Source organism: Ranitomeya imitator, chromosome 6, assembly GCF_032444005.1.
Source record: "Ranitomeya imitator isolate aRanImi1 chromosome 6, aRanImi1.pri, whole genome shotgun sequence".
NCBI classification, from domain to species: domain Eukaryota; kingdom Metazoa; phylum Chordata; class Amphibia; order Anura; family Dendrobatidae; genus Ranitomeya; species Ranitomeya imitator.
The window spans coordinates 572,300,144-572,322,243 of record NC_091287.1 but is presented as its reverse complement, the minus strand read 5'-3'; the positions used below and the strand labels follow the sequence as shown (position 1 = coordinate 572,322,243).

Here is a 22,100-nt window from a genome sequence, read left to right as displayed (position 1 = left end):
CGGAAAAATGGGTTGTGCTTTTATTGTGGTGATTCAGCTCATGTTATATCAGCATGCTCTAAACGCACAAAAAAGGTTGATAAGTCTGTTGCCATTAGTACGTTACAGTCTAAGTTCATTCTGTCTGTGACTCTGATTTGCTCATTATCATCCATTTCCGTCGATGCCTATGTAGATTCAGGCGCTGCCCTGAGTCTTATGGATTGGTCATTTGCCAAGCGATGTGGGTTTAGTCTTGAGCCTCTGGAAGTCCCTAGGGAGACTCACTACTGAGAGGCACCGAAGCAGCCATCTGCAGACCGGACATAACTGCAAGAGAAGTATGCTGCCTTCCAGGTGCGATGATCAAGGATGTGACCGATAGGATACCAAAGCTCTTCAGCTCCAAGGACGTCCACCCATTTCTTCTGATACATGTTGGCACCAATGACACGGCAAGGAAGGACCTACCGACAATCTGCAAGGACTTTGAAGAGTTGGGGAAGAAAGTAAAGGAACTGGATGCACAGGTAGTTTTTTCTTCTATCCTTCCAGTAGACGGGCATGGCACCAGGAGATGGAACAGGATCCTTGATGCAAACAACTGGCTAAGACGATGGTGCAGACAACAAGGATTTGGATTCCTGGACCACGGTGTGAATTACTGGTATGATGGACTCCTCGCCAGAGACGGACTACACCTCAACAAACCTGGGAAACACACATTCGCCAGAAGACTCGCTACACTCATCAGGAGGGCGTTAAACTAGAAGAAGAGGGGACGGGAAGAAAAACATTAGACTCGAACAAAGACGACCCAGGAAAACATACTCAGAAGGGAGGTAAGAACATTTCTAAAACAATCCACAGTGAGGAGATTGGAACAAAACAAAATCCTCTAAACTGCATGCTCGCAAACGCCAGAAGCCTGACAAACAAGATGGAAGAACTAGAAGCAGAAATATCTACAGGTAACTTTGACATAGTGGGAATAACCGAGACATGGTTAGATGAAAGCTATGACTGGGCAGTTAACTTACAGGGTTACAGTCTGTTTAGAAAGGATCGTAAAAATCGGAGAGGAGGAGGGGTTTGTCTCTATGTAAAGTCTTGTCTAAAGTCCACTTTAAGGGAGGATATTAGCGAAGGGAATGAGGATGTCGAGTCCATATGGGTTGAAATTCATGGAGGGAAAAATGGTAACAAAATTCTCATTGGGGTCTGTTACAAACCCCCAAATATAACAGAAAGCATGGAAAGTCTACTTCTAAAGCAGATAGATGAAGCTGCAACCCATAATGAGGTCCTGGTTATGGGGGACTTTAACTACCCGGATATTAACTGGGAAACAGAAACCTGTGAAACCCATAAAGGCAACAGGTTTCTGCTAATAACCAAGAAAAATTATCTTTCACAATTGGTGCAGAATCCAACCAGAGGAGCAGCACTTTTAGACCTAATACTATCTAATAGACCTGACAGAATAACAAATCTGCAGGTGGTTGGGCATTTAGGAAATAGCGACCACAATATTGTGCAGTTTCACCTGTCTTTCACTAGGGGGACTTGTCAGGGAGTCACAAAAACATTGAACTTTAGGAAGGCAAAGTTTGAACAGCTTAGATATGCCCTTAATCTGGTAGACTGGGACAATATCCTCAGAAATGAGAATACAGATAATAAATGGGAAATGTTTAAGAACATCCTAAATAGGCAGTGTAAGCGGTTTATACCTTGTGGGAATAAAAGGACTAGAAATAGGAAAAACCCAATGTGGCTAAACAAAGAAGTAAGACAGGCAATTAACAGTAAAAAGAAAGCATTTGCACTACTAAAGCAGGATGGCACCATTGAAGCTCTAAAAAACTATAGGGAGAAAAATACTTTATCTAAAAAACTAATTAAAGCTGCCAAAAAGGAAACAGAGAAGCACATTGCTAAGGAGAGTAAAACTAATCCCAAACTGTTCTTCAACTATATCAATAGTAAAAGAATAAAAACTGAAAATGTAGGCCCCTTAAAAAATAGTGAGGAAAGAATGGTTGTAGATGACGAGGAAAAAGCTAACATATTAAACACCTTCTTCTCCACGGTATTCACGGTGGAAAATGAAATGCTAGGTGAAATCCCAAGAAACAATGAAAACCCTATATTAAGGGTCACCAATCTAACCCAAGAAGAGGTGCGAAACCGGCTAAATAAGATTAAAATAGATAAATCTCCGGGTCCGGATGGCATACACCCACGAGTACTAAGAGAACTAAGTAATGTAATAGATAAACCATTATTTCTTATTTTTAGTGACTCTATAGCGACAGGGTCTGTTCCGCAGGACTGGCGCATAGCAAATGTGGTGCCAATATTCAAAAAGGGCTCTAAAAGTGAACCTGGAAATTATAGGCCAGTAAGTCTAACCTCTATTGTTGGTAAAATATTTGAAGGGTTTCTGAGGGATGTTATTCTGGATTATCTCAATGAGAATAACTGTTTAACTCCATATCAGCATGGGTTTATGAGAAATCGCTCCTGTCAAACCAATCTAATCAGTTTTTATGAAGAGGTAAGCTATAGGCTGGACCACGGTGAGTCATTGGACGTGGCATATCTCGATTTTTCCAAAGCGTTTGATACCGTGCCGCACAAGAGGTTGGTACACAAAATGAGAATGCTTGGTCTGGGGGAAAATGTGTGTAAATGGGTTAGTAACTGGCTTAGTGATAGAAAGCAGAGGGTGGTTATAAATGGTATAGTCTCTAACTGGGTCGCTGTGACCAGTGGGGTACCGCAGGGGTCAGTATTGGGACCTGTTCTCTTCAACATATTCATTAATGATCTGGTAGAAGGTTTACACAGTAAAATATCGATATTTGCAGATGATACAAAACTATGTAAAGCAGTTAATACAAGAGAAGATAGTATTCTGCTACAGATGGATCTGGATAAGTTGGAAACTTGGGCTGAAAGGTGGCAGATGAGGTTTAACAATGATAAATGTAAGGTTATACACATGGGAAGAGGGAATCAATATCACCATTACACACTGAACGGGAAACCACTGGGTAAATCTGACAGGGAGAAGGACTTGGGGATCCTAGTTAATGATAAACTTACCTGGAGCAGCCAGTGCCAGGCAGCAGCTGCCAAGGCAAACAGGATCATGGGGTGCATTAAAAGAGGTCTGGATACACATGATGAGAGCATTATACTGCCTCTGTACAAATCCCTAGTTAGACCGCACATGGAGTACTGTGTCCAGTTTTGGGCACCGGTGCTCAGGAAGGATATAATGGAACTAGAGAGAGTACAAAGGAGGGCAACAAAATTAATAAAGGGGATGGGAGAACTACAATACCCAGATAGATTAGCGAAATTAGGATTATTTAGTCTAGAAAAAAAACGACTGAGGGGCGATCTAATAACCATGTATAAGTATATAAGGGGACAATACAAATATCTCGCTGAGGATCTGTTTATACCAAGGAAGGTGACGGGCACAAGGGGGCATTCTTTGCGTCTGGAGGAGAGAAGGTTTTTCCACCAACATAGAAGAGGATTCTTTACTGTTAGGGCAGTGAGAATCTGGAATTGCTTGCCTGAGGAGGTGGTGATGGCGAACTCAGTCGAGGGGTTCAAGAGAGGCCTGGATGTCTTCCTGGAGCAGAACAATATTGTATCATACAATTATTAGGTTCTGTAGAAGGACGTAGATCTGGGTACTTATTATGATGGAATATAGGCTGAACTGGATGGACAAATGTCTTTTTTCGGCCTTACTAACTATGTTACTATGTTACTTTGAAGGGAATTGACTCTACACCTTTAGCTATGAATAAACCTCAGTACTGGACACAAGTGACCATGCGTATGACTCCCGTTCATCAGGAGGTGATTCGCTTCCTGGTGTTGTATAATTTACATGATGTTCTAGTACTTGGTCTGCCATGGTTACAAACTCATAATCCAGTCCTTGACTGGAAAACAATGTCTGTGTTAAGCTGGGGATGTCAGGGGGTTCATGATGATGCACCTCCGATTTCTATCGCTTCATCTACTCCTTCTGAGGTTCCTGTATTTTTGTCGGATTATCGGGATGTTTTTGAGGAGCCTAAGCTCAGTTCGCTTCCTCCTCACAGGGATTGCGATTGTGCTATAGAATTAATTCATGGTAGTAAATTTCCTAAAGGTCGTTTGTTCAATCTGTCAGTGCCAGAGCATACTGCTATGCGGGATTATGTTAAGGAGTCCTTGGAAAAGGGACATATCCGTCAATCTTCGTCCCCTTTGGGAGCAGGTTTTTTTTTCGTGGCCAAGAAAGATGGGTCCTTGAGACCTTTTATAGATTATCGTCTTTTGAATAAGATTACCGTAAAATATCAGTATCCTTTGCCTTTGTTGACTGATTTGTTTGCTCGCATTAAGGGGGCTAAATGGTTCACTAAGATTGATCTCCGGGGTGCGTATAATCTTATACGAATAAAGCAAGGTGATGAGTGGAAAACCGCATTTAATACGCCTGAGGGCCATTTTGAGTATTTGGTAATGCCTTTCGGACTTTCTAATGCTCCTTCAGTCTTCCAGTCCTTTATGCACGATATTTTCCGTGAATATCTGGATAAATTTATGATTGTGTATTTGGATGATATTTTGGTTTTTTCTGATGACTGGGCGTCTCATGTTCAGCAGGTCAGGAAGGTGTTTCAGGTCCTGCGGGCTAATTCCTTGTTTGTAAAGGGCTCAAAGTGTCTCTTTGGAGTCCAGAAGATTTCTTTCTTGGGGTATATTTTTTCCCCTTCTACTATTGAGATGGATCCCGTCAAGGTTCGGGCTATTTGTGACTGGACGCAGCCTGCATCTCTTAAGAGTTTGCAGAAGTTCTTGGGCTTTGCTAATTTCTATCGTCGTTTTATAACTAATTTTTCTAGTGTTGTTAAGCCTTTGATGGATTTGACTAAGAAGGGTGCTGATGTTGCTGATTGGTCTCCTGCAGCTGTGGAGGCCTTTCAGGAACTTAAACGCCGGTTTTCTTCTGCTCCTGTGTTGCGTCAGCCTGATGTTTCGCTTCCTTTCCAAGTTGAGGTTGATGCTTCCGAGATTGGAGCGGGGGCGGTTTTGTCACAGAGAAGCTCCGATTGCTCGGTGATGAAGCCATGTGCGTTCTTTTCTAGAAAATTTTCGCCCGCTGAGCGGAATTATGATGTGGGTAATCGGGAACTTTTGGCCATGAAGTGGGCATTTGAGGAGTGGCGTCATTGGCTGGAGGGTGCTAGACATCGTGTGGTGGTCTTGACTGATCACAAAAATCTGATTTACCTTGAGTCTGCCAGGCGTCTGAATCCTAGACAGGCTCGTTGGTCACTGTTTTTCTCTCGTTTCAATTTTGTGGTTTCATACCTGCCAGGTTCAAAGAATGTGAAGGCGGATGCTCTTTCTAGGAGTTTTGTGCCTGACTCCCCTGGAAATTCTGAGCCCACTGGTATCCTTAGGGATGGGGTGATTTTGTCGGCCGTATTCCCAGACTTGCGACGTGCTTTGCAGGAGTTTCAGGCGGGTAAACCTGATCATTGTCCGCCTGAGAGACTGTTTGTTCCGGATAGCTGGACCAGTAGAGTCATCTCTGAGGTCCATTCTTCTGCGTTGGCAGGTCATCCTGGAATATTTGGTACTAGAGACGTGGTGGCCAGGTCTTTTTGGTGGCCTTCCTTGTCTAGGGATGTGCGTTCTTTTGTGCAGTCTTGTGAGGTTTGTGCTCGGGCTAAGCCTTGCTGTTCTCGAGCCAGTGGATTGTTGTCACCTTTGCCTATCCCGAAGAGGCCTTGGACGCACATTTCCATGGACTTTATTTCGGATCTCCCTGTCTCTCAAAAAATGTCCGTCATCTGGGTTGTGTGTGACCGCTTTTCTAAAATGGTTCATCTTGTACCCTTGCCTAAGTTGCCTTCCTCCTCTGAGTTGGTTCCTCTGTTTTTCCAGAACGTGGTTCGTTTGCATGGGATTCCGGAGAACATCGTTTCTGACAGGGGATCCCAGTTTGTGTCTAGATTTTGGCGGACGTTCTGTGCTAAGATGGGCATTGATTTGTCCTTTTCGTCTGCATTCCACCCTCAGATGAATGGCCAGACGGAGCGAACTAATCAGACCTTGGAAACTTATTTGAGGTGTTTTGTTTCTGCTGATCAGGATGACTGGGTTACCTTTTTGCCGCTGGCCGAGTTTGCCCTTAATAATCGGGCTAGTTCTGCTACCTTGGTTTCTCCTTTCTTTTGTAATTCGGGGTTTCATCCTCGTTTTTCCTCTGGTCAGGTGGAGCCTTCTGATTGTCCTGGAGTGGACATGGTGGTGGATAGGTTGCATCAGATTTGGAGTCATGTGGTGGACAATTTGAAGTTGTCCCAGGAGAAGGCTCAGCAGTTTGCTAATCGCCGTCGCCGCGTGGGTCCTCGACTTCGTGTTGGGGACTTGGTGTGGTTGTCTTCTCGTTTTGTTCCTATGAAGGTCTCTTCTCCTAAGTTCAAGCCTCGGTTCATCGGTCCTTATAGGATCTTGGAAATTCTTAACCCTGTGTCGTTTCGTTTGGATCTCCCGGCATCGTTTGCTATTCATAATGTGTTCCATCGGTCGTTGTTGCGGAGGTATGAGGTACCTGTTGTTCCTTCGCCTGAGCCTCCTGCTCCGGTGCTGGTGGAGGGAGAATTGGAGTATGTTGTGGAGAAGATCTTGGATTCTCGTGTTTCCAGATGGAAACTCCAATATTTGGTCAAGTGGAAGGGTTATGGTCAGGAGGATAATTCTTGGGTGGTTGCCTCTGATGTTCATGCTGATGATTTGGTCCGCGCTTTTCATAGGGCTCATCCTGGTCGCCCTGGTGGTTCTCGTGAGGGTTCGGTGACCCCTCCTCAAGGGGGGGGTACTGTTGTGAGTTCTGTTTTTGGTCTCCCTCTGGTGGTTACTGATGGTACTGGGTGATTTGTGTTCTGCTGTCTCTGGTGTCCACCTGTTCTATTAGGATTTGGGAGTTTCCTATTTAACCGGGCTTTCTTGTCATTTCCCCGCCGGCTATCAAGGTTATCAGAGTGTTTTGTTACCTCAGCTTCTGGCTTCAGTAATCTTCAGGACAAGCTAAGTTTTTGATTTTCTTGTTCCACGTTTTGATTTATTTTTGTCTTGTCCAGCTTGCATATAATTGTTTCTTTGCTGCTGGTTGCTCTAGCGGGCTGTAATTGCTCCTCATGTTCCATGAGTTGGAACATGAGTTCAAGTAATTACAGGATGGTTTTTTGAAGGGTTTTTTGCTGACCGCGCAGTTTACTTTTGTATCCTCTGCTATCTAGTTTTAGCGGGCCTCATTTTGCTGAATCTGATTTCATACTGTGTATGTGCCTTCCTCTCATTTCACCGTCATTATATGTGGGGGGCTGCTATTTCTGTGGGGTATTTCTCTGGAGGCAAGAGAGGTCTGTGTTTCTTCTAATAGGGGAAGTTAGATCTTCGGCTGGTGCGAGACGTCTAGGATCAACGTAGGCACGTTCCCCGGCTATTGTTATTTGTGTGTTCAGGTTTAGGGTCGCGGTCAGCTCAGGTTCCATCACCCTAGAGCTCGTTGGTGCTTGTCCTTTTGTGATTCCCTGCCATTGGAATCATGACAGAGGTGGCCCAAGCGTTGTGGGATGGCTGGGACAACGCCCCGCCACAGGTCCGTAATGCATTTGGTAAGTATTGCACTGCAGTGTGAAGCAGCAGAAACCTTGGCCGGGCTCTCTTGACTGTGTGTGATGAAAGTTTTGGGAGTTTCTGTCATCACACACAGTCAAGAGAGCACGGCCAAAAGTACTTTTTCTGACCATTATATGTTTTTGTTATTTCACAGTGGACAAAATAAGAACACGTTGGCGTTCCATGAAGGACCGCTTCAACAAGGACCTTCGTGCAGAGAATTGTGCAGCTAGTGGTTCCGGAGCAAGGCACCGGCTGTACAAATACCATCGTGTGCTGGCCTTTTTAAGACTGGTCCTTCTCATGAGAACGTAAGTATTTCTCACATGCTTCCGGTTGTATTGCATTGACATAATCTGTAATTTTAAATTCCACAGGATGTACCGTCTTGTTATATTTTGGTATTCATTTTCTGTGTTCTTTTTTCACAGCACACACTGCACGACTGTCGCAACAGGTTCTGGAGCGGTCCTTCAGCCGGCAGCCACGGACCCGTCCCAGCCATCCAGCAGCGCAGCAGCAGGTGGGTCTTCCACACTCACTGGAGACCAGGGGGCTGGCCCATCAGGTCTTCCCCTTTCGCAGTCTTCTTTCACTGCACCCATTTTTGCGGGCTCATCCCGGCAGCAACAGAGGGCTTCGGATAGGTCCCTCATGCCCGAGTTTTTACACTTGAGCTCGGTTTTACACGAAGCAATCAAGGCTTTAGGTGACAGAATGGATGTGTCCCATAAGCTCTTAGATTGCCGCATCCAGGATGTCGCCAAAAGCGTTGATCAAGTGAAAGCCGACCTCCAGAAGCCAGCTCATCATTTTTTTAATCAAATACAACAGGGCATTTGGGAACACCTTAGCCCTGATCTCCAGCTGAGTGTGATGCAGGCCTGCAATGTTGCTTTTGTGCAGGCTATGCAGCAGAGTCAGAGTCGTAATGTGGCGGCATATCCAACTGTGCCGTCACTGTCACGTTTAACCACCATTCCTACCTCTGCTGCATACCACTGCACGGCCACCTCTATTCCCTCCACAGGTGTACTCCACTACAGCGCCAACACGATGACGAGTGCTGTTGGACATCCCACCGCCACCACCGTGACAACCGCTGCTCCGGCTTGGACCTCCTCCGCTGACACCACGATGACGCAGGACCCTGGCGTGGCTTATCGGCCCGGCCCCCTCCCGATGCAGCAGGACCCAGGCATGGCATATCGGACCGGCCCCCCCCCCCCCGATGCAGCAGGACCGAGGCATTGCTTTCCGGGCAGGACACCCCCCGATGCAGCAGGACCCAGGCCAGGTGTACAGGACGGCCCCCACCCCCATGCAGCAGGACCCAGGCATGGCGTATCGCACCGGCCCCCCCACGATGCAGCAGGACCAAGCCATGGCTTTCCGGGCAGGACACACCCCGATGCCGCAGGACCGTGCCAGGGCTTTATGTTCCCCCCCACCAGCAATGCAGCAGGACCCTGGGAGGGGTTTAGGTCCCCCCCCAACGATGCACCAGGACCTTGGTATGGGCTTATGTTCCCCCCCAACGATGCACCAGGACCCTGGGAGGGTTTTATGTCCCCCCCCAAACAATGCACCAGGACCCTGGGAGGGTTTTATGTTCCCCCCCCAACGAGGCAACAGGACCCTGGCAGGGCTTTATCTTCCCCCCCACTGCGATGCAGTTGGACTCTGACGTTGCCGAGCGCTCCACAATGGAGACGGACTGTGTTATTGTGGAGCCGGATCCTGACGTGTCTCCCGCCAACACTCAACATCCAATTAGCCAAAGAAGACATCCCCCTACAAAAATAACCCAAAAGAAAACCCCCAAAACACACAAAAAAACAAAAAACTCTGAGTATTCCTCCCCCATCACCTACCAATGTGTCTGTATTGTCTGTTGTTTCATTTCAAAAACCTGACCTGCACATCCAAACATAGACTAAGTGTGAACAGGTGCTGCACCTAGAGTCGCCAACTCGTATATAGTTAAGTAAATAAGGCAGCACACTGCAGCGCTAGAGCATGCAAACTTGAAAACACGAAATTTGAACTGCATTGCTGCACTAGAAATATGAAAAATGAGAGCTTTTAGCGCATAAAAATGGCCAATTTTATGTGTACCTGGTAGCCTCTTTACGGCACCTCTCTTATACCAGGTCCTACGCTTGCCTTACCTCGCTGAGAATAAACGTCGCCATCTGAATGGGTACATGTGAAACCTCTTCTTAGACTAAAATTCTCTCTCTCTGTGGAGGGGTATTGGACCTGCTGTAATAAAACACCTGAACATGCAAACTTGAAAACACGAAATTTGAACTGCATTACTGCACTAGAAATATGAAAAATGAGAGCTTTTAGCGCATAAAAATTTTGTGTTTTCAAGTTTGCATGTTTTGGCGCTGCAGTGTGCTGCCTTATTTACTTAACTATATACGAGTTGGCGACTCTGGGTTCAGCACCTGTTCACACTTAGTCTATGTTTGGATGTGCAGGTCAGGTTTTTGAAATGTATTCTTTAGCCTCCTGATCGTGCACTCCGCCTCCTAGCCACAGGTGTTTTAATTACAGCAGGTCCAATACCCCTCCATAGAGAGAGAATTTTAGTCTAAGAAGAGGTTTTCACATGTACCCATTCAGATGTAGACGTTTATTCTCAGCGAGGTAAGGCAAGCGTAGGACCTGGTATAAGAGAGATGCCGTAAAGAGGCTACCAGGTACACATAAAATTGGCCATTTTTATGCACTAAAAGCTCTCATTTTTCATATTTCTAGTGCAGTAATGCAGTTCAAATTTCGTGTTTTCAAGTTTGGATGTTTTAGCGCTGCAGTGTGCTGCCTTATTTACTTAACTGTATTGTCTGTTGTGTCTCACCCTTCCAGTGCGTCTCAAGCCCCTCATGTTTTAAGCCCCATCCCCGAACTTCCAGACCCTTCCAGTTTTATTGCCCCTTCTCCTGCCACCTCTGCCTCCTCCACGGTGAGCCAGGCTTCAGTTCTCAACACCCCCCGGTTACGTCACTCTACCCAAGCCGTCGCGGTACAACCCGTCGCGGTACAAAAAAATAAATTTGGTTGTTAAAACTCAATAAAAAAAAAGTTAATTTGCAACAATTATGCTTGGTTTATTGTGTCTTTCACCGCTCTCAATACACACCAATAAACTTCGCCACACACTTATTCTTTTGGCCAAAACATATCTCCAGTAGTATAAAATACAAGACAACATCAATATGTGTTTCTTCAGTATACAGATATGAGTTGGCCAAAAAAATATTAGTTATTTCCATACTCTTATTATTGTACCTAGTGTAGTGTCACTGTACAAAGAGAAAATGGTGGAAATCAAGTTCAGAACTCAACTGAACCGGTCAGATGTCAAAATAGACACCTGACCTATTGAGTTGATTACTGCCTTGTATATTCACCATATTCTCTTATTTATATAGCACATTATGTGACAATGGTTGTCACACGCTACATATCTATGCTCACCTGGCCAGGTGTAAGAAATTGTGAATTCATGAGCATGTATATGTTTATCATGAATTCATTATTTCTTACACTTGACTTGATGGGTATAGAGAGCGTGACAGTCTTGACGCAATGACGTCAACAAGATTACCAATAAATCAACATTTTTCTCCATTATTATAAGTATGCGGCCTGTGTTTTATATCATTATTTGTAAACCAAAATAGGGAGTGCAACAAGAGGTCAATTATGATAAAAAAAAATAACTATTACCTCATCATCTATCACCCACTCCTGGTTTTGGATTACAAAATATGATATACACATCTACTGCCCATCTTTGGTCAACCTTTGTTTAGAGAGGAAAAAGATAGGAGACATGCTCAACACAACCAACACTCAAGTTTATTAATTTTTAAAATTTGTATCAGTATTTAATAATTTGTAAAGATAAACATACAACAGGACATTTACACAACATTGTCCTGCCATGACACCCGTCCAATATCGGACACAAAATAGGCCGCAAATTGGTCCCGCATAAGACCAACGGCTGCAGTTGACCGCATCGGGTGATGCTGAAAATCAGGCAGTGGGTGTGAAACTGGTTCATCAAGTTCAATGTGGGGTCGCTCATTAGCAATGAGGTAATTGTGTAGAACCACACAGGCTTTGACCACCTCGTCCACTGTTTCCACTTTTAGATTGATGGCTGTTGCAAGAATGCGCCATTTAGCAACCAGAATGCCAAAGCTGCACTCTACGGTTCTTCTGGCCCTGGTCAGTCTGTAGTTGAAGATTCTTCTAGTGTGGTCCAAGTCCCTACTAGAATATGGCTTCAGGAGATTTTCACACATCTGGAAGGCCTCATCCCCAACCATAACAAATGGCAGCGGTGGGCCTTGAGTGTTGGGGAGAGGCTGTGGAGGGGGAAAATTAAAATTGTTGTCATACACACGACGGCCCATATCCGAGCTCTTAAAAGTCTGGGAATCATTGCCACGGCCAAAAGCTCCAATGTCCACGGCGATGAAGCGACACTCCGCATCCGCTATTGCCATGAGAACTACCGAAAAATATTTTTTGTAGTTAAAAAACTGAGATCCGGTTCTAGCAGGTTTTATAATGCGGATGTGCTTTCCATCCACCGCCCCTATACAGATGGGGAAATCACACATGTTGAAAAATTTTTCAGAAATTTCCCGCCACATGTCCACGGTGGGTACTGGTATAAACTCCTCACGGAGTACATTCCATAACGCACGACAAGTGTCCACAACAATTCCGGACAGGGTTGAGATTCCAAGGCGGTATTGGAAGTGGAGGGAAGATAAACTCTCTCCTGTGGCAAGAAATCTAGAAGAAAAAGAAACAAGAAAAAACATTTAAAATCGGCTCTTTTAATGGTGTGTTTAAAAAAAAAAAAAAAAAAAACAACATAAAAAACAGGTCATAACCAAAAATTTGACGGTCATTGGTTTAGTTTTGGAACTTACCATAATGTCACTAACAGATGTTCCTCAGGTGGAATCGCTCTACGGAGCCGTGTGTCCTGTCGCCGTATGGATCCTTCGACACGAGACAGTAAATCCCGGAAAGATTCTTGAGACATTCCCGTGTAATCCTGGAATTTCTCCGGGTTGGTATTCAGCTCCGCATAGAGCGTGTGATATGCTCCACGGCTCTCACGCACTTCAATGATGGGGTGCCTCCAAAAACGCCGACGCTGTCTCCTTCTCCATCTTTGGCGGTTTCGGTCTTGGTCCCAAGCAAAAACACAGGCAAGGAAAATCTTGAAGCTGAACTCCAGTTTGAAATAAAAGTTCTCCATTGAAAGATCCATCATGACACCGGAAACAGTAGCAAGATCTGAACATTTCTGTACCCCTAGGGTCTATATATTGAGAGACAATCATATACGCCCTCTCTATTCCCATTGGTTGTGTCTGGTAACCATTTTTTTTGCATTTTTTTTTTTTTTTGGAAAATGCTCAAAAAAACGCAAACGCATGCAAAAACGCATGTAAACGCGTGTAAACGCTGCGTTTTTTTGACGCATGCGTTAAACGCGTGCGTCAAAAAAACGCAGCGTTTACACGCGTTTTTGCACCATGCGTTTTTTTTTTTAAAACGCATGCGTTCAAAAACGCAAGTGTGAAACCAGCCTTAGCTGAAAGAGGATGGTTCTCCAAACATCTAGAGAATGAAATTCTGCTTCTCTATCATCCTTTGGTTTCCCACAAAATGAATGAATTATTTCCTAGGACATGTGGCATGTGAAAGTCAGATGTCACTTTAGGAAGTGTTGAGGGAGGATATAAAGTGACCCTTCATGGTTGACCTAGTGATTTTCAAATTAATTAACAGGGCGTTGCCGGCAACTGAAAATGACCAGATGGAGAAGTATGTCTCTGTTTGGGAGGATCGAGCAGATCTCTGGCCCCAGTTTATTGTGTATCACTTTTCCTAATCATAGAAGTTATACTTCAACCAATCAGCATAAGAACACACTTTCAGCACTTAACCTATAAAAATGCAGGAAAAACAACCTGTGAGGATACAGAAAAACCGGAAACTACATATATGGTCGTGTCTTCTTGGCATAGAAAAAGCATACCAACAGGTGCCTCAGAGTCTTGTATAGCGATACACCCCCAAGTCCCTTATCTGGTTCAAGTTAGAACACTGTTAGAACACTCTACCCTTGTAGCAGAACATGAGCAATAGCCTAGTTGAATAACAGACTTGTGAACAACAAGATAAAGTTACTTCATGACAGCTATAATCTTTTACCTAATTAAATAACAGAATTTATCTTTAAGCAACAAGAAAATGGAGTCAAAAGCACAAAATGGAGAATCTTTCTTAATTTGTTCCTTCACAGAAGGAAGGAAGGGTCTAAGAGAAGGATTATTTTGTTAACCAGGATTTTCAAATACGGTTCCCTAATGGATAGGGCCTGTATCTCGCCTACCCTCCATGCTGTCGTATTGGCTACCAATAAAGCAGCTTTCCAGATAGTTTATCCATTTGGACTTGGTCCATATGTTCAAAGGGCAGAATAGTCAGACCACTCGTAGAATCATAGAATGGTAGAGTTGGAAGGGACCTCCTGGGTCATCTAGTCTAACCACTTGCTCAAAGTAGGATTCACTAAATCATCCCAGACAGGTGTCAGTCCAGCCTGTTTGAAGACTTCCATTGAAGGAGAACTCACAACCTCTCGTGGCAGCCTGTTCCACTCATTGATCACTCTGTTAAAAGGTTTATTCTAATATCTAATCTGTGTCTCCTCCCATTCAGTTTCATCCCATTGCTTCTAGTCTTTCCTTGTGCAAATGAGAATAAAGATGATCCCTCTACAATGTGACAGCCCTTGAGATATTTGTAGACAGCTATTAAGTCTCCTCTCAGTCTTCTTTTTTGCAAGCTAAACATTCCCAAATCCTGTAAACGTTCCTCATAGGACATGGTTTGCAGACCAGTCACCATTCTGGTCACTCAATACTACACTGCTCAAAAAAATAAAGGGAACACTAAATTCCCACATCCTGGATATCACTGAATGAAATATTATCCAGTTGTAAATCTTCATTTATTACATAATGGAATGCGTTGAGAACAATAAAACCTAAAAATTATCAACATAAATCACAACTAATATCCCACGGAGGTCTGGAGTTGGAATGATGCTCAAAATCAAAGTGGAAAATTAAGTTACAGGTTAATCCGACTTCAGTGGAAATGCCTTAAGACAACGAAATGATGCTCAGTAGTGTGTGTGGCCTCCACATGCCTGTATGACATCCCTACAATGTCTGGGCATGCTCCTGACGAGGCGGCAGATGGTCTCCTCAGGGATCTCCTCCTGGACCTGGACTAAAGCATCCACCAACTCCAGGACAGTTTGTGGTGCAACGTGACGTTGGTGCGAGGCATGATGTCCCAGATGTGTTCAATCGGATTCAGGTCTGGGGAACGGGCGGGCGAGTCCATAGCTTCAATGCCTTCATCTTGAAGGAACTGCTGACACACTCCAGCCACATGAGGTCTGGCATTGTCCTGCATTAGGAGGAACCCAGAGCCAACTGCACCAGCATATGGACTCACAAGAAGTCTGAGGATCTCATCTCGGTATCTAATGGCAGTCAGGCTAACTCTAGTGAGTACATGGAGGGCTGTGCGGCCCTCCAAAGAAATGCCACCTCATACCATTACTGACCCACTGCCAAACCGGTCATGCTGAAGGATGTTGCAGGCAGATCGCTCTGCACGGCATCTCCAGACTCTGTCACATGTGCTCAGTGTGAACCTGCTTTCATCTGTCAAGAGCACAGGGTGCCAGTGGCGAATTTGCCAATCCTGGTGTTCTGTGGCAAATGCCAAGCGTCCTGCATGGTGTTGAGCTGTGAGCACAACCCCCATTTGTGGACATCGGGCACTCAGACCATCCTCATGGAGTCGGTTTCTAACAGTTTGTGCAGAGACATGCACATTTGTGGCCTGCTGGAGGTCATTTTGCAGGGCTCTGGCAGTGCTCTTCCTCCTTGCACAAAGGCTGAGGTAGCGGTCCTGCTGCTGGGTTGTTGCCCGCCTATGGCCCCATCCACTTCTCCTGGTGTACTGGCCTGTCTCCTGGTAGTGCCTCCAGCCTCTGGACACTACGCTGGCAGACAAAGTAAACCTTCTTGCCACAGCTTGCATTGATGTGCCATTCTGGATGAGCTGCACTACCTGAGCCACTTGTGTGGATTGTAGAGTCCGTCTCATGCTACCACAAGTGTGACATCACAACCAACATTCGAAAGTGACCAAAACATCAGCCAGAAAGCATTGGTTACTGAAATGTGGTCTCTGGTCCCCACCTGCAGAACCACTCCTTTACTGAGTGTGTCTTGATGATTGCCAATAATTTCCATCTGTTGTTTATTCCATTTGCACAACAGCATGTGAAATTGATTGTCAAACAGTGTTGCTTCCTAAGTGGACAGTTTGATTTCACAGAAGTTTGATTTACTTGGCATTATAGTGAAGAACAAGACGTGCACTCTTGCTAAGATTGGTGCAGACTGAACATGGAGGGATTCTCCAGAATGTAGTCAAGAACATCAACAGTCGCACTCAAGAAAAGATGTCTTCAGAATATTGTGAGCCAAATATACTTGCCATTATATTCAGCTGTTTAAGTGTTCACTTTATTTTTGAGCAGTGTATATTCAGGTCCCAAGATGGAACTACATTGGACCTCCTTGGATATAGGCAGCTGTCATGAACATCTGTCCATCTGTGGTGTGCCAGGATTTGGTCAAAGAAGGAACTCAGGGCCGACACCTGGACTTTCAGGGTACAAGATTTTAGCCCTTTTGATAAGCGGTCCTGTAGGAAGTTCAATTTTCTGGCCATATCAGGATGAAATGGATCGATGGGAGTGGATCCATACCACGTACAGAAGGTGTTCCATATCTTAGCATAGACGGCATTAGTGAACAGTTTCCTTTTTTGCAGGATGCTTATGACGGCATCTGAGAGACCTCTGGCTTTCAGGAGTGAGGCTTCAGAAGCCAGGCTGCCAAGCATAAGCTATGGGGAGCCAGATGACAAATTGCACCTTGATGTTGAAGGTCATGGTCTGGTGGAAGGGTAAGAGGTTCAGAACAGACAGGGTCAAAAAAATTCTGATCATTCCCCTCTGGCCAAAGAGGAGCTGTGTTATGGTCTGGTGATTAAGGAGCGACATGCGACTAGCTCTGAGCAGGTGATAACTATACTGACCGCAGTCCCTAAACTCAACACTAGAAGTAGCCGTGGAATGCTCCTAACTCTGCCTAGGCATCTCGTCACAGCCTAAGAGCTAACTACCCCTAAAGATAGAAGCAGGAAAACTATCTTGCCTCAGAGAAAATCCCCAAAGGATAGTTTAGCCCCCCACAAATAATGACTGTGAGAGAAGGAAATGACATACGTAGTATGAAACAAGATTTAGCACAGCATGCCACTTCTAGCTAGATAGAAAAAGTACAGGACAGAACGCTGTACGGTCAGTAAAAAAAAACTAGAAAAAGTCCACCGCAGAGAAATGCAAAAATCTCCACACCTGACTAAAGGTGTGGAGGGCAAACTCTGCTGCCCAGAGCTTCCAGCTTAGCTGAATATATCCATACTGATAAGCTGGACAAATGAGCAAAACATAGAAAGTGCTGAACAACAAAGTCCACAACAAGTGAACTGCAAAAGAACAAGCAAGGACTTAACTTTGCTGAACTGGTCAGAGAGTCAGGAAAATCCAAAGAGCAATAACTCCAGGCTGGAACAATTGCCAACTGGCATTGAATGAGGGATAAGGCCAGACTAATATAGCCGAGCCAGAAAGACGATCAGTGAAAACAGCTGCAGAAACTAAATCCAAGAAGCAGCCATACCACTCAAAACCACAGGAGGGAGCCCAAGAGCAGAACTCACAAAAATGCTACTTACAACCACCGGAGGGAGCCCAAGAGCGGAATTCACAACAGTACCCCCCCCCCCTTGAGGAGGGGTCACCGAACCCTCACCAGAGCCCCCAGGCTGATCAGGACGAGCCAAATGAAAAGCACGAACCAAATCGGCGGCATGAACATCGGAGGCAACAACCCAAGAATTATCCTCCTGGCCATAACCCTTCCACTTGACAAGATACTGAAGCTTCCGACTCGAAAAACGAGAATCCAAAATTTTCTCAACCACATATTCCAACTCTCCCTCAACCAACACCGGGGCAGGAGGATCAACAGAAGGAACAATGGGCACCACATATCTCCGCAACAAAGATCTATGAAAAACATTGTGGATGGCAAAAGAGGCTGGAAGGGCCAAACGAAAAGACACAGGATTGATAATCTCAGAAATCTTATAAGGACCAATAAACCGAGGCTTGAACTTAGGGGAAGAAACCTTCATAGGAACATGACGAGAGGACAACCAAACCCAATCCCCCACACGAAGCCGAGGACCAACACACCGACGGCGGTTAGCAAAACGCTGAGCCTTTTCCTGGGACAACGTCAAATTGTCTACCACATGAGTCCAAATCTGCTGTAACCTGTCCATCACAGAATCTACACCAGGACAATAAGAAGGCTCAACCTGCCCTGAAGAAAAACGAGGATGGAAACCAAAAATTACAAAAGAAAGGCGAAACCAAAGTAGCCGAACTAGCCCGATTATTAAGGGCAAACTCGGTCAACGGCAAGAAAGTCACCCAATCATCCTGATCAGCAGACACTAAACATCTCAAATAGGTCTCCAAGGTTTGATTAGTTCGCTCAGTTTGACCATTTGTCTGAGGATGGAACGCCGAAGAAAAAGACAAATCTATACCCATCCTAGCACAAAAGGCCCGCCAAAACCTGGAAACAAACTGGGAACCTCTGTCAGACACAATATTCTCCGGAATGCCATGCAAACAAACAACATGTTGGAAAAACAATGGAACCAAATCAGAGGAGGAAGACAATTTAGGTAAAGGTACCAAGTGGACCATTTTAGAGAACCGGTCACAAACCACCCAGATAACAGACATCCTCTGGGACACAGGAAGATCCGAAAAAAAAATCCATGGAAATATGCGTCCAAGGCCCCTCCGGGACGGGCAAAGGCAAAAGCAACCCACTAGCGCGGGAACAGCAAGGCTTAGCCCGGGCACGAGTCCCACAGGACTGCACAAAAGAACGCACATCCCGCGACAAGGAAGGCCACCAAAAGGACCTAGCAACCAAATCTCTGGTACCAAAAATCCCAGTGTCAGGAATCCCCTGACCGCTGCCACCAATTTTTCACAATTCACACCGTGACCGTCACCCCTACATCACGGGTTGGGGTGGCTTTGGGCCAACAGACGGCTATCACATGTGCAGGGGGCTTATCTTAGTTATCCCTCCACTGCTAACAATGTGATGAGAAAACACACACAAGGCTATTGACCTCTTAGGTTACTGCAGGGGCTTATTCTAGGTATCCCACTGCTTTCAATATACCACAAACTGCAGGGATTTATGTATATCCCGCTTACAGTTCCACTTAACACTTGCAGCTCTCTGGCGCCCCCCTTACTTTCAGGTCAGATTAGGTACTGCACCCTGGGTAATTAGTCGCCAGAAAGGCTGCCTGCTATGTACTGGCTATTGGGCACGCTGCAGCGACGCGATAAACTACTCCCACTCAGGCAGGAACAATATCAACGCCGCAGTCGCTACAGCATCACTCAACAGTCTGCACACGGTATCGCCGCCACCAGCTTCGATTAAACGGGTCCGAAGCTAACCCAACACAACAGTAACAGTAGCGTATTTCCCTTCAGAAGACTTAGGGTACGGTTTAGAACAGGAGAACGAACTAATATTAAATATTATATCCCATAAAACATTAGGCAGTGCTTTATCAAAAATATTTTATAAACATATTACAAATGAGACAATTGCAAAAATGTACACGGGTAATTATAACATAAAGGGAATAAAGGAGAAAAGATAACACTCACATGTTCAAAGCATGGCAGGCACCCAGGCTAGGGCAGTTTTCCATACGTCCCAGCTCATGGGATGTACTCAGCTCTTCCAGGAAAAAAGGACAAGACGCAAGCTGGGGATGTGTGCAGACAGTTATAGCTTAAGCTTGTAACATCCCAAAAAGGGGTTGGATCACCTCGTCCCTCCTACCTCTTCAGTTAACTCATTTTTCTAATCTATATCTAATTTCGATAACTCCGCTACAAAACATGTTATAGTCCTAACAAACTCATCATTCATCTCGGATCAACGTGAGCATTCTAATGAGATCAAATATGTCCTATCTGGGATACATATTTACAGAGAAATCCCTACTTCTTTACCAGATTGAGTTAGAAGCCCGTGTTTCGCGGGATGGGTAGATACACCGAGTGAGAATAAGAATATATATTTTCGTATTTCTAGCTTAAATCGTTTGCCTAATATCTAACAAAAACTAAACAAAGAATCTTTCATGGATCCTCGAAGTTTCTACTTCACTTATAGCTGGACAAGAGCTTACACAGGAAATGCCGGTCGTAAATACCTTTGGCTCTCCTAACCCCCACACTCTCTGAGAAGGAAAGCCAGGAATTTGCAGCTACAAACTGTTGCACTATCACTCCAAGAAGGGGGGCTTAGCCCACGCAGGCTAGCAAGAGAACTACTTATGACATTTCATACCATATCGTGACACCTCCCCCTTTTGGTGTGCGCTAGGGAGGTAGTACCGCACGGTATGCCTCCATGCGCACCTCAGTGGGTTCACCCTGGCGGGACAGTCCATCTGCATTCCCATGCTCTTTGCCTGTTTTGTGTTCAATGGTGAAGTCAAACTGCTGAAGGGCAAGGCTCCAGCGTAGCAACCTGCCGTTGGTTCCACCCATGGCGTTTAGCCAGCGCAGAGGGTCGTGGTCGGTCACCACAGTGAAGGGACGACCGTACAAGTAGGGCTGCAAGTGCTGCAGGGCCCAGACTATGGCCGGGCACTCCTTCTCGATGGTGGAGTAGGCCACTTCCGTCGGCAAAAGCTTCCGGCTCAGGTATAACACGGGGTGCTCTTGGTCCTCCAAGTCAACCTGGCTGAGCACAGCACCAAGGCCAAACTCGCTGGCGTCGGCTGCTTTCAACACAGGGGCGTTGCACAGTGCGGTTTTCAACGCCTGGAAGGCCCCCTCACAGCCATCTGTCCAGTTGACGATGTGAGGTAGCTTCTTCCTGGTGAGGTCAGTCAAAGGTTTTGCCAGGCTACTATAGTGCTGTATGAAGCGCCTATAGTACCCTGCAGTGCCCAAGAAGGACATCACCTGTTTCTTGGTCACGGGAATGGGCCAGTTCACGATCACTCCCACTTTGTCAGGCTCTGGCTTCAGGGTGTTCCCGCCTACCCGGTGCCCCAGGTAGTGAAATGCCAGGAATCCCCTGACCGCTGTCACCAATTTTTCACAATTCATACCGTGACCGTCACCCCTACGTCACGGGTTGGGGTGGCTTTGGGCCAACAGACGGCTATCACATGTGCAGGGGGCTTATCTTAGTTATCCCTCCACTGCTAACAATGTGATGAGAAAACACACACAAGGCTATTGACCTCTTAGGTTACAGCAGGGGCTTATACTAGGTATCCCACTGCTTTCAATATACCATAAACTGCAGGGATTTATGTATATCCCGCTTACAGTTCCACTTAACACTTGCAGCTCTCTGGCGCCCCCCTTACTCTCAGGTCAGATTAGGTACTGCACCCTGGGTAATTAGTCGCCAGAAAGGCTGCCTGCTATGTACTGGCTATTGGGCACGCTGCAGCGACGCAATAAACTACTCCCACTCAGGCAGGAACAATAATTATCAATGCTGCAGTCGCTACAGCATCACTCAACAGTCTGCACACGGTATCGCTGCCACCAGCTTCGATTAAACGGGTCCGAAGCTAACCCAACACAAAAGTAACAGTAGCGTATTTTCCTTCAGAAGACTTAGGGTACGGTTTAGAACAGGAGAACGAACTAATATTAAATATTATATCCCATAAAAAATTAGGCAGTGCTTTATCAAAAATATTTTATAAAGATATTATAAATGAGACAATTGCAAATATGTACACGGGTAATTATAACATAAAGGGAATAAAGGAGAAAAGATAACACTCACATGTTCAAAGCATGGCAGGCACCCAGGCTAGGGCAGTTTTCCATACGTCCCAGCTCATGGGATGTACTCAGCTCTTCCAGGAAAAAAGGACAAGACGCAAGCTGGGGATGTGTGCAGACAGTTATAGCTTAAGCCTGTAACATCCCAAAAAGGGGTTGGATCACCTCGTCCCTCCTACCTCTTCAGTTAACTCATTTTTATAATCTATATCTAATTTCGATAACTCCGCTACAAAACATGTTATAGTCCTAACAAACTCATCATTCATCT

General features: G+C 45.3%; 1 protein-coding gene across 1 annotated transcript in view; it reads left to right on the top strand.

Moving 5' to 3' along the window:
- The first annotated feature begins 595 nt into the window (after positions 1–595).
- The window catches only part of SLC52A2 (solute carrier family 52 member 2), a 241,047-nt gene continuing 219,542 nt past the window's right edge, over positions 596–22,100 (top strand). The window contains exon 1 of the mRNA XM_069732128.1: positions 596–821. The gene's annotated coding sequence lies outside the window, so the exon portion shown is untranslated. The remainder of the gene's footprint in view (positions 822–22,100) is intronic.